Source organism: Grus americana, chromosome 6, assembly GCF_028858705.1.
Source record: "Grus americana isolate bGruAme1 chromosome 6, bGruAme1.mat, whole genome shotgun sequence".
In the NCBI taxonomy this organism is placed as follows: domain Eukaryota; kingdom Metazoa; phylum Chordata; class Aves; order Gruiformes; family Gruidae; genus Grus; species Grus americana.
Genome location: NC_072857.1, coordinates 22,517,155 through 22,530,951, shown reverse-complemented (window position 1 = coordinate 22,530,951; position 13,797 = coordinate 22,517,155). Strand labels below are relative to the sequence as shown.

At 37.6% G+C, this 13,797-nt stretch overlaps 1 protein-coding gene across 3 annotated transcripts in view; it reads right to left on the bottom strand.

Annotated features, from left to right (window-relative positions):
• MYO3B (myosin IIIB) overlaps positions 1-13,797 on the bottom strand; it is a 206,688-nt gene that overhangs the window by 139,455 nt on the left and 53,436 nt on the right. The gene's annotated exons all lie outside the window — the stretch shown is intronic.

Sequence of the window (13,797 nt, the reverse complement as noted above, 5' to 3'; positions counted from 1 at the left end):
AATTCATATCACATTAAAGAGAAAAGGTAAAACAACTTAGATACATTATTAGATGCTAAACTACAGAGAAGCAACACTTGCCTCATCACTTAAGCTCAAAGATCAATCTTGGGCCATTTGTGATTCCAGGCTATTAAATCCAACACATGGTGTTCTATGGCTTTTGCATCCTTGCATCAGCCAACATCACTGCATTTCACCAACATCTGGCTGTTTCTGCTGTACTCAGAACACATTCATAGAGGAACTAAAAAGCTACCTCATGTTAACTTGCTGACATAACTTATTCCTCTCTTTTCATACAAAATTAGAATGCTTTGCATGCAACCTTTCAATCACTCTTGCCACATATATGAGAAGCTGAAGGACAATATAGTCTTATTTTCTACTATAAGTGATGGAAATTGTGAGAAGCAGATATGAATATTATTGCAAAAAGTGGGTATAATTGGGCTTGTGTTTTCAAAATGTCCTCTTTTGATGCAGGATGAGTAATCAACCATTTATTTCCCAACTTTGTGTCTTTTTTCCCTTAGTTCTTTCTATAATTCATAATTAGTCACAGAACTACATGCTCTATTTCCTTAGGCAGATGCATTGCTCTTGTGAGGAGTTTTTCTACCCTTGTATTCAGTGCTTTCCATGGTCATACTGATGCTGTTTTTCACTGGAAGTTTTGCTTCAATAAGGACTGCAGGACTGAGCCTGTACAAGACACCCCATATAGGAGCACAATGTTCCTTAGAACATGAAGACATTAGCAAGCTTATCAAGCAAGAACTGCTGCTGAATTCTGAATGGCACACACACAGTTATGTGCTGGAAATATTTTAATCTGTCAAGCTTTATGTGTTCCCTGTCATTCAGCCTGCCTCCAAAGTCACAGCTGGTAAAACAAAACTAGTCATTTTACCACAATAAGGCCAATGATGCAGCTCAGCGAGCACCACTCGTCCTTTACATTAAGCTGTGAGCCTAATTACAGATCACAGATAATAGTTATTTATTGGCAATGAGAAAACAAATATTTTCATCTTAAAATGTTTCTATGACAAATTTAAAAAAATTGAAAATGCATCTACTATTTTTTAAACTATTTCAGTAAACATAGCCATACATTTTATAAACAGAAATCAAGACAGGGCCTCCAATGGCCAAACTGCATCATCAGCCTACCGCATTGTTTCTAATGAGAAATTAGCAGATGAACAGCCAACACCTGTCACCATGAACAAGCTCTGGCAATCACAGCCTCATACATGCATGTTACGAATTATTTTTCTAGCAGACTGAAGAGACAATAGTTCTGTTGACAGTTGCTTAGGTTTATACATTGACAGTTTATACATGAAGTTAAAGCATTCATCCATATTTCCAAAAAATAAGTGAAACAGCCATAGAAAATACACAAAGTCAACCATGCATAACAATGAGATTTCCCTACAAAAGGTTAAGTAAAACAAATGGTTTCTACTAAAATACATGAATAATTGACATTAATTAATAACCGATAAATTCTTACACAAGTTTAAAGTCCTGCCATTCCAGAGCATCCCCCCCTTGGGTAATCCAAAAATAACCAGACAATTCTCAACAGGGCTCAGAGGATTTCCTAATGCACTTGGTTTGTGGCCCATTCAAATCAATACGAGGCTTCCACTGATCTGAATGAAAAATTCAGATCCTAAACACTCTCCCATTCATCCATCTCCTACTAAAGGCTACTCAAGTTTGACTGACTTCCAGTAATACATTTCACCAAAGTCAACTCAGCAGGAAGCAGGGTGCTGTATTCAGCTCTGCAAGGTTAAGATAGAAACTGCAGAGTTTAGGTGCATGCAGGAGTGGAGAATCAGCACAAAATCCTCTGTGTACATGGAGGCAGGCCTTTGAAGCTGCTTTTTAGGTCAGTGAAAAGCTGTCAACAACCTGAATGCTGCCGCATGAAGCCTCCATGCTTGGAAACCACAGCAGTACATTGCCTCAAGAAACCAGAAGATCAGAAAGAATACAAGACCTACAACAAAATTGGAGGCAATGTCAGAAGCATAGGATCTGGGCAAAATGGCTCTAGGTCTAAAGCAATTGTCCGACCACAGAGCTGATCTAGGGGGCTCCAAAGGCAATTGAACATCCTTTCCTCAAAACACCTAGAATTGTGCAAGTCTTGACCATACCAGGCACCAATCTCCCTTAAGTGTCCTTAACCAGATTTATAAGCAAGGCATTCCCATGCCTATCCAGCCTACCAGGCATGAACCATATGTTGAAACCATATGTACCAAATCACAGCATATGAGACAGCTGGAAAAGGCGGTAGGTCCCCACATCATCTTTAGCTTCTCGGGGCTCAGCACAGTTACATAAACCTTTCTCAGGCAAGGGAACAGACAAGTGCTAGATCATAGTACTCTAACTATACAATTAGAGGCCACCAGCAAAATCACCCTTATTCTGTGAGAATGAAGGGTACAGCACACCCTAGGAAAAGACTGGAGGGGAAGAGGGAAGGGTGAGTATGCTCCTGCCAAATTCACTCTTTAGACACCTTACTAGCAACTGATTCACTTCTAAATAGTTTCTCCTTTTCCACTCCCCCTCCCTTTTCTCTCAAAGGGCTGTTTTCCTTGTGTAAATATCTAGTTCAAAACTGTTAACATACGACTTCAATTTCTTATCTTCTAGAATATCAAAGGCATATATCTATTCAAATAATGTGTAAGTGCCTTAATTCTAACAAGGATATACTGCTTTAAACCAAGATCAAAACCTACCAAGGGAAAAGAATCAGTTAAGAGGAAGCAGAACACAAGACATTACCGCCTCATTCCTGCAACAAAAATATTCTTCTTGCTTAAGTATTTTACTATCTTTTAATTAAAAAGACAGAGTTATCTGATATTTCCCTCTTTACTGGAATAGATGCTTTTTATTTTCCATAGGCTGTACACAGTTACAGAAGTCTGGACTGAATCCAACAGCATACGATAAATTTATATTGAGTTGAAAGTTAAACAGACAAATATAACTAACAGACTGTAGGATCCTAATTACTTGAAAGGGTCGAGGGAACTGATCTACTTTTTAAGCTCTCTTTTTTTTTTTGGTGTAATACAAGATCCTGATCCAGTAAAATACAAATTGGATATCTGCTTTCACTCTTTCTCAGAAAAGAATGATGGCTATATATCTTGTAACACATAAATACACATTTGCTCCCCTTTGCTTGTGATTTTACATTACTATTTATTTATTTTGCTGCCCTAAGTAGGTGCAGCTCAGCTGCAAAACAAACACAAATCCACAAGTGATCAAAATACCAACTACCTCTTTAAAACACACTTAAATCAAGATTTATTCGCAAGTCTCCAGCTTAGAATATTTCATCAGCCAGCATAATAATGAGCAAAAATAAATGGTAAAAGGTAGTCAGTTCCAGAATTATGCACAAATCTCCTTTCGATTTTCAAGATTCACTTTATGCATTTCCAAAAGAAAAGCACTTCAGGAAGAATATAAAGAGGCTGTCAAAAGAAACTTTCTAAGAAGCTTCCTTCACACGAACAATCCTGTGTTTCAAAATGGTATATATCTGATAATTTAAAAGTCACCTTTAAAGTAACGAATATAGGCAGAAATAACGTGCTAAGCACATTAAATTATTTTGAAGGTCAAATAATAACCTTCAGAAAATGTATTAGAACAAATCTCAATTATACAATTTTTTACTTCATACAGACAGAAAGAAAATGGATGAAAAAGTATTGCAAAGTGTTCTGCTTGGGAACATCTGGATTATCTTTGACTTTTTCCCTTGAATGTTGCAATTCACAGGCCACTGGTTTCAGTCAGATTTGGCAGCTGCAAGGTTTCATTAGCCTTTTTCAGGACTTGACAAGGCATCATTTATTTCTGTCATTTACTCTTCAGTTTCCAGTTTCAGTTTCTGGCTTCACTGAGACAGAAACAAGTATTTTATTTCAGAAATATTTTTGGATGGAGGTGAAAACATACAACTTTGCATTCCAGTGGTCAAGCTTCAAAACAAATATTTAGCATAACTGAATTACAATTATGCTTTGTCACCTCATTTATTCACAAAAGTTTCAGAGAGCTAAAGAGGCACCAGCAAATTAACAGCAGTTGAAACAGAGGAAGTAATAGTAGAGGATTTTTATTTATAACCAGTTCACATCTTTACTGCAATGTAGTATTTTGCTTTTCTATTAAAACCATTGCTCTGTGAATTTGCAAAGCAGGAGAACGTCAGTTGCCAAAGAAATAAAAATGGGACAGTAATACTTCTGTGCCTGACTGAAATACATATGGTGGCGTCTAGACAGTACACTTCTGTAGCTGGAATATTAAAATACTGCAATTACACCGCATATTTGTAGAGTTGTATGGGAAAGCAAATTATCTGTCAACATCTGAAAGTGAAAATCCCACAGATAAATTTCTAAGGGCAAGTCCTGAATTGTACGTGTTTCAAACTCCCACATGTACACCAGCCAGTCTGAGAGGCCTGAGTAGGCCACCTGCCTGAAGGCACTGCCCAGTGAAGCAGATCCTCTTGGAAAGCTAAAAGTTGGCTCAAGGAGAGGAAGACTTAGAGGGATGCCACAAACTGCTTCTTTTAAGTGGAGGAAGACTGCCAAGGGAAGAACTAGACACTTTGGAGTCCGACACAGAACCTGGTCCTACAGTTCCGTGTTCCTGCTGAGACCTGCCTCTGCCCAGGACACACATGGAGCAGCAAAGGCACTGCCATACCACGATCAGTCTGACAACAGGCTTCATTTTGTCCTGGACAAGTGAGGTGACACAGGGTACCTGTGATTTTCCAACTACCTGAGATACGCTCTTTGGGGCCCTTCTTTCCACCCAGAGTAAAATGTTTTCACTACATTACTCCCATGAAAAGGGGAACTTGCTTTACACAACCACAGAAGTGGTTTTGCCACTCATGCTGCTTCTTTACCTTCATTTCTTTGTCTAATTTAGCTCTTATTTTCAAAGAGGAAGACACCTTCTCAGCCTTCCATTTCACAGAGGGGAACCTCCTCGTAGTTGAGGCTCTACAGAAATACAAATAAACCTAACGGTAACCCCATAAGAAGAGTTTATTACCATATGCTTGATATGGCTGATACTGAACCTGGAATTCAATCATTATGCTTGACAAAAGCAAGCACTTAAACTCTGCATTTTCAACAGCAAACAAGGATTACTCCTTATTTGTACCTTATGACTCAAACCTTACTTACTGTTTTCAGTTTAGTCTGTTCATAGCATTGTAAGAACTGATATTATTCTGATAGCCCTACCAGTCTGGTTCATAAATGAATACTTATAGAGGGAATGCAGTAGTTAATGGTGGCATATTTCCAATGGACCATTAGGAGGATCATTATAAAAATTCTGAAGTAATAGACTGAATAAATGCTGAAGTGTAAAGAAGTGTACAAGATGTGTAAGAGTACCATTTTTTAAAAAAGGAATTTAAGGTAATATGTCTTCTGAGCATGAGGACTGTATGTGGAATGGAATTTACTTGTTCGCTCTCCAATTCCATTCAATAAGCTTTATTCTAAAACACTTGAATTTTTGTCTGCTTGTAAAAAACCTATATGACTTGGGAATCCTTGTAGATTATAACTGGAGTGAAGACTAATAAACACAGTATGATAAACATGAAGAATTTATTCATTATAAAAAAGTCCCATGACAGCAATTCAAATAAACCCTCTCTTATGCAGAACTAAATCACAGTAATATCAATGAGACCATGTCCCTGTAAGCCTGTAAGACACTAACTTTAAACTCATGTGTCTCTTGAAACAGCTGGGCAGGCTGTAGAAAATATCCTGGGAAAAATATTGACAAACATAAGCTAGGGAATCTAGGAAAGAATGAAAGTAGTTAAAATAAATTTAAGGCAAGAAAAGCTAACAGTGCGAGTAATGTCTAACAAAGCAATTTTTTTTTTTTTTTTTTTTTTTTTTTAATGCAAGATTTAACCAACACCTATGTTGAATGTTGTAGGGTAAGCTTTGCAAAGAAGCATCTCCTGGATAAGTTAACACATCCAGAGAAAAAGAAGAGTTGAAAGGAGCAATGGTAAATGACAGACTTAGGACAAGGGAGTGTTCTGAATGTAGGAGGCAACATCTTGGCAAAAGGAAAGACAAGACAATGTCAAGACTGGGAAAAATATCAAAGGAATAACAAAGTGAGAAGAGCAAAAAGTAAAAATGAGAGACAAAAAAGAAGATGAAGACAAGCGAACCAAAATCCCCAAAGGCAAAAATAGGGTATTCTCACAATCCCCGCCCCCCCCCTCAAGACCCAACCCTACAAGCACCATTCACTAAACACTTAGAGAGGACCAATGAGGACAGAAGTGAGAAAGAAAGGTTAGCAGAGGGATAATTAAAATATTTAAACTAGGATAGTCATGCAACATGAAAGAAAGAAAAGAGCTGACATAAATCATTCGGTGTAGGTAAGAGAGCATTGACATTTGGCATGGGGAGATGAAACAAGAAAATAACCAAGGATATAATCTAGGAAACTGAAATACAATACAGACCTTTAAAAAAAGGTATGTTCTGAAGACAGACTGTGTCTACCACAGAAGGCACACTACCATATTACAGCCTGCATATGCAGGAATGGGTAAAAACTGCAAAGTAGCTAGCTGGTGGTGGAGGAATGCAGAAAGAATACATTAGAATAAAGAAGCAGCTATGAGAAAAGCATGTTGTTAAAGCAAAAAGCAAAACTTCAGATGAAATCTGAGTGCCCTGAAAGTTATTCAATTTTTGCCATAGGGAAAGGACTTAATGTTTTGTGGGCAACCAGAACCATGGTATAAATGATGTCTAGAATTATGTTCCAAATGAAGTCAAATGGTATCAACAAGCAAGCACTCTATTTTCTCAATAAATCTGGGAAAAATGCATTTGTGTCCTTTTGGAAAGACTGACATTTTCTGGCACCTAACAACAATAAAACTACACAGTCCTGTCTTCCCTGCTTTTTCTGGAGTGTAGAGTTCTGACACAGCTCTGCTGAGATCCTCTCAACTGAACAGACCAAGAAGTTAAATTTTCCTCAAAGGAAGCTCTCACAAAGAGCATTTACTGTATGTTTGAGTTGGGTGGGCACTATCTGCATCTGTGGAGTCTTAAAAAAGTCATAACAGGTTCTGCAAGACTTGAATATCCAATACGAGAAACAATGAAATAAAAAAAACCCCAAACAACAAACCAAAACCCAACCAAAACTTTAAAATAAATCAACTGAGAAGTAAAATATATTTACACCAATAAAAATACAGGGTATAATATGGAACACAATTCTTCCTTCCCTCCTGAATTTCCTCTCAGTAATTAATTATGAGGAACTAAGAGGTGATGATATACATGTTGACATGACATGAGCACTCAATTTTAAATAACACGTAGGATGGCTAAACATAGAAGAAAATTACACTTTCATCAAATCAGATCTCTGTTTTTGTTCCAGTGTAAGATGTTTTCTGTTCTTTTTGTTTCCCCAGACAGTTCAAGCAGATGCTGCCTGTAAAAGTCTGATGCGTTTGCATGCTGGCAGCAGATCATGGATCATCAACTTGCCCAATAAAGCTATCTTATTGTAATTCAGAATATCTTTACCCAGCACTTGTTCTAATACGTGAATAGTCTGATAAGAGGGAATCTGATATAACCTATACTGTGAATGAAGAAACCTAGAAATTACATTTTGGCTAATTTAACCAAATTAAACTGCATAAAGTCAAATCACTTTAGTCAACCAGGTAGAAAGATGAAAGCTGTTACTACTTTTTTTTTTTTTTCCTAATGTTCTCAGAGACTGTGGTGCTGGATGCCAAAGCATAGATATCAACTCTTTCAAGAGCAGAAATGTTCCTTTCCCCTGCTCCCTCAAGCTACTGAAGCAAGGTTTGCACAGAAAAAAACATAAGTGCTCCCTTTCCAAAAGCACAAGAGTTGCTTCCCTTGTTCCTATAGATGTATCTTAATTTTTCTTTTGTAAATACAACTTTCAGTCATTGGATCTCATCATTCATTTGCCAAGTACATTAAAATGCTAGTCTTAAATACCTTATACCACTAGAGATAACCAGGGCTATGCTCAATTTGCCTCCAACCTTCTTTTGGATATACTATAAAAATATTGACACTCTTTTTCAATAAAACATAGTTCTCTTTAAAAACAATTACACTTCTCCTGGAAGATTCACTTGGTTTTTATTAGTTTTACCAATTTCTTTTTCAGTCTTCTAGCCTAGTTTTATATCTTTTGTACTCTTTCAATGCTATTTTTGAAGGATTACTAACAACACGGGACAAATTAGTTGTTTACTATTTGAATTCCTCTTATACACCTGCATGAATGAACCGAACCTTTTTACCACAGCACAGACTAAGTTAAGTTATCATCCAAGTCAGCACTTTGAAACCCACCCCTTGCACATGCCCTTTGCTTTGCATCCCTACATGCCTAAGATCACATTTAGCTCCATATAAATACAGCTGCTATCACAGAACTGACTTACAGACCAATTCACCATGCCTTCACCATTATTTACCACTTTCTTCCTCTTCTTCTCTATTCCCTGCCTGCTATTTCTTCAAACAACACTACTGTAACCTTTGTGAACCTAGCATCACATAGTCATTTGATCTGACTACATTTCAGTTTGTTCATACGTAAAATGTGGTCTCTCTGCACAGAATGCAGTATTTGATGTCTTGCCTAGGAGTTTTGCTTGGCCTTACAACACTGGTGAAAACTTGCACCTCTTGGAGGAACTCTTGAGAGAAGATGCAATACAACTGTAATCTAAATGGCCTTTCATTATCATAAAATAAACACACTGAAATCATTATTAACTCCCTGAATAGTTATAAAGATTTATAACCAATGTCTACTCCAATAAATATTTCTTTAAAATTTTTATGAGTTCTAACTTACAATTACACCTGTGATAGGAAAGAAATATAAGATACCAATTGTTAATAGTAAATGTGTAGATGTGTAGTGCATTGTTACTGCACTAATCATGAGTAATGATTAAATATACTGCATAGAATTTTAACATTAATCAAACTGATAACTGTAACAAGCAAATCAATACCTTTCAAAGCACAGCTCCTTTTCACCAAATATGTTTGCAAATAGTGTGATTACTTGTTATTCCATATTTCTAGAAATTACTTCAGAGGGCAAAGCACATAGGCATTTGGTGACTTTTTATTACAAAAATAAAATAACCAGCACACATTCATTACAATTCCAGGGATAATTACAATCCTGCTAGAATGTGACTAGTATCTAAAAAGTTTGTCTTTCTTTTTCTTCTGCTTCTATCAGTCAGTGAATTAATTCCTCTACAAATATGAACATCAATATTCTATTTCTGAGAAAGGTATCTGTTTTTCAATTACATCCCATGAAAGTCTCTGGTACCGTGAAACGTATGAGGTGCCTTATTCTCTCTGCAATACCAAACTGTGTGAAGGGATTATCTTTTTTCATGCAAAAATCTAATTTAATTTACTTGGCTCAATTCATTATAAGTGATGTGGGCTGCTGAACTCCAACATTAACCATAGACTATAAAGTATGTTTTGGAAACCCACAGGGCTAATGGCTTGAAATGCAGTTTCACTTCTTCAGGACTGCAATCCAAACAAGAACAAAATGTTGTTATTTTCCTTCAAACATCAAGTTCTAACTTGCATCTATAAGGCACAAGTATGACAAGTTGCCTGCACACTAATTGCCCTGCAAATCATAAGCTGAATGTGCAGTAACTCAAAAGAACACAAATATGTAATTTGTGTGCAGTGACCTATGGGTAAAGACGTATGCAAAAAAAAAAAAAAGTGTTTGACAAAGTAGACATCACAGGTAAGGCAGGAATGCAAATTTATACGTGCATTTCTAAGTTGCCAACTGATGTGGCTTTAACCTGAGATAGTGTTCCAGACTTAAACAAAAAAGCAACTTTTTTGCAGCCCCCCCCCCCCCTTTTACCTCCACAAATGACAGATTGCTATTTCATAGTAAAATATCTCTCTCTCAAATTGAGTCACACACGAACGAGAGACCGCGTGGTCTGAACATCCTCCCTGTCTACGTTATGGCTCCAACCCCATATAGCTTTCCCATCATGGAGCAATTATGAAGGGGACTACAGGTTTTCCCACTAGGCTTTAATTTAAAGATTACTTTCCCCAAGACCCACTACAGAAAAAAAAACCCTCTCTGGATTAAGCATGAAGATGGATATCACATTAGGCCATTCCTGACTGGCACAACCGCAAGGTGAGGTGGGCTGACTAAGGATCTTTCATATCCAAGAATTCTAAGGGAATCACTCATCAAGTGTCCTCCTCTCAGGTGGCACTGACAGCAAGTCACTTGTGAACCTAAACTTTACTGCAAAGCTTCCCTGAAGGAAGTTAGATGTGGGAACATCAGATGTCCTCAGCTGTGGGTGAGTCCATCCCCAGAAACAACACAGTGCAATTTGCAGCCTCTATGTGCAGTTGTAATACTTGGTATTTGGGGTCAGCAAAAGGAACGCAATGAGGAATTTAATTTCCCTTCTTTCCAATATTCAGAAAATTTAACACAGTAACTAAGGCTTCATTTGCCTGCAGCTGTTTCAGAGAGAAAAGAAAAAGAAAAAAAAAACCCCCAAACCCCACACAAAACCTCTGTGACTTTACACAATTTAAATCCTGAAGGATCATTGTAAAAGGGAAGCAGAATGCAATTTTAACAGACCCTAAATAGTCTGCTTCATGCATGCTCACTTAATACTAGATCAAGACATTCTTAAAATTTCAAGCAGGGAAACCTGCTCTGGTTACCTTGGTGATAAACTAAAGACAAAAATTGCACATAATTGTTGCTGATGTCACTGCTCTCAATTGTTTCCAAGGTTACAGAGTACCTCAAATAATTGTGATGTTTCATTTCTAGACTGTATTGGAAGCCCATTTTCTGTTCTCAGTAAATTGTTTCGTGCTGCAGGTAATCTATCTAAACCTTATCTAATAAGGCATCAACAGCCTCTCGGCAACCTCTGGTAATGATGTAGATATATATGTTGAAAATGCAGCTACCTAGTTCTTTACTGAGCAATTTGACTCCTAGATTACCTCAATTATTTTTATCCTAAGAATCTATTTCCATAACAAAGTATATTAATCAATCATATAAAAATATCTGAACACTAAATGTCTTACTGCAAAGCAATATTACATGTGAATTATCCACCTGGAAGGAAGCTGTTCTGTTGGCTGAATGGTGGAAAATTGGCTGTTAACTATTTATAACTGACTGATTTTCCCACCGTCTTCAAACTCATTTTAAATGCAGAGCACAAATATTTTGCTGCACTAAAAAAATTCAACCATGCTACATCTCCATTGCAACTTCCAGTTTACCACGCATTGTAGTATGAATCTTAAAAATCAGTAACTACTATATGTAAGTATTACTCTACTACCCTCACAGTATTACTGCCTCAGGACTACTATAGACAATACTGTTAACTACTCTACTTCTGTCAAGAAATGGGGACCAGTTTTGAAAACACACTAAAACCCATGTATTTTTAGTCTACAATAATAAAAGCAAGACTTTGTAGCTCAGTTCTATCCCGTAAATCCAACTAAGCCACATTTCAAATCCTCACTTCTGAAGGAGACAATGGTTAGTAGATGTCTATCTACCACCTCTCCTCCTGCTGGATGTGCCTTTCATCACTTGACTGCTCTTCGACTTCAGGGCTTGCCCTTGTCAGCACGAAATTTTCCACTAGAGCAAAACAAAATGGCACTTACTGTATCTTAGCAGTCTCTTATTACTTATGCAATGAATTTTGAAAAGTAATAATTTATTTTAGAAACTGGTTGACTAAAACAGTTTATGTGCATTTAATGCATGAAATGAACTGCATATGGAGTCACTAAAAACATCTGTGAGGCATCTCAGCTTCCACCTAGAGTTCAGAGAGGGTTAGAGTGCAGCACAATGAATAAAACGGAATATCAGAAGTGATTCTTTTTTGTTTGTTCAGAAAATGGCTGAGGGCTGAGCATGTTTATTTTCATGATTATTCATTTAAGTTTCTCAGTGAATTCATTTCAGCTGCATACATTTTAGCTCTTTTGCGTATAATTTCCATGAATGTTCCATGAACAAATATATGGGCAGGAATATTTGCTGAAACAGTCTGTTTTAAATAAGCACCGAAGAATATGCATATAAAACAATACTCTTCTCTTTGTAATTGCATGTTTCATGAGAAAGCCAGTTGGAGGAAACACTCTTAATGAATCAAAAACCAGCAACATACTATGCAGGCAAAGTCTTCCCTAACATCTGAAATAGTAAATGCTTACAACAAGCTATTCAACAACGAGCCACATACATCTGAACAAAGAATGTATCTGCACAATCAAATTCTATCTGTACACAACTTATGAAAAGGAACCGAAAGACAAAATCAATAAGAAACAGTTATGTAGTTGTACATAAGTTATGTGATAACTGAATAGCTAAGGAAAGAGAGGAGGGAAATTGCACCAAGTGATTTAATTTTAGGGTTGATTCTCTACTGTCTTATGTAGTATATAAAAATATTTGTAATACTTAACCACTTTCTCAAATATATTAAAATGTCATAAGATAATGGAGGACAGACCCCATTTTGCTATGATATGGCTGCTAACCGCATACACTTCAATCTTTAGATCTGCTACCAGACTTAAAAGACTAGTTATCTGTTCATATTTGGTATGGTCTTAGACACAAACAGGTCTCTGCTTTTTAGACACAGATGGTATAATGAAGGTAACGCTACTACCAGCCACTCATTACTCAGTTCAACCCTGGCAAAAATCTATTTAAGTCTGATATTCAAACCCTAGGATGCATTTGACTTTTACCAGTTCATATACCTATTAGGCAGAGTGCACACTCAGCAAGTTTGCTCATGTTCCAACCTGGGAGGAGCAGCTGATACACTAGAGGGTTGTGCTGCTATCCAGAGGGATGGAACCTCAACAGGCTGGAAAAATGGGCCGACAGGAACCTCATGAAGTTCAGCAAAGGGAAGCGCAAAGTCCTGCACCAGTATATGCTGGGGGCTGCCCAGCTGGAAAGCAGCTTTGCACAAAAGGAACTGGGGGTCCTGGCAACACCAAGTTGAATATGAGCCAGCAATGTGCCCTTGCAGAAAAGAAGCCTAACGGTGTCCTGGGGCTGCAATAGGAGAGGTGTTGCCAGCTAGTTAGGGAAGGTGATCTTTCCTTCTACTCAGCACTGATGAGGCCACACCTGGAGTACCATGTCCATTTCTGGGCTTCCCAGTACCAGAGAGATACAAAGCTACTGGAGACAGTCCAGCAAAGGATCACTAAGACTGATTAAGGAACCGGAGCATCTTCCACATGAGGAAAGGCTGAGACAGGTGAGACTGTTTAACACAGAGAATAGAAAGCTCAGGATGGATATTGTCAATACATATAAATATATGAAGGAAGAGCATAAAGAAGAGTGAGCCAGGGCTCTTTTCAGTGGTGCCCAGTGACAGGGCAAGAGGTTCCCCCTGTGGGGAACACTTTTTCACTGCGAAGTTGCCCAGAGAGGTTTGGAGTCTCCATCCTTGGAGATACTCAAAAGGCATCTGGACATGGTCCTGGGCAGCCTGCTACAGGTGATCCAGGTTGAGCAGAAGGGTTGGACAAG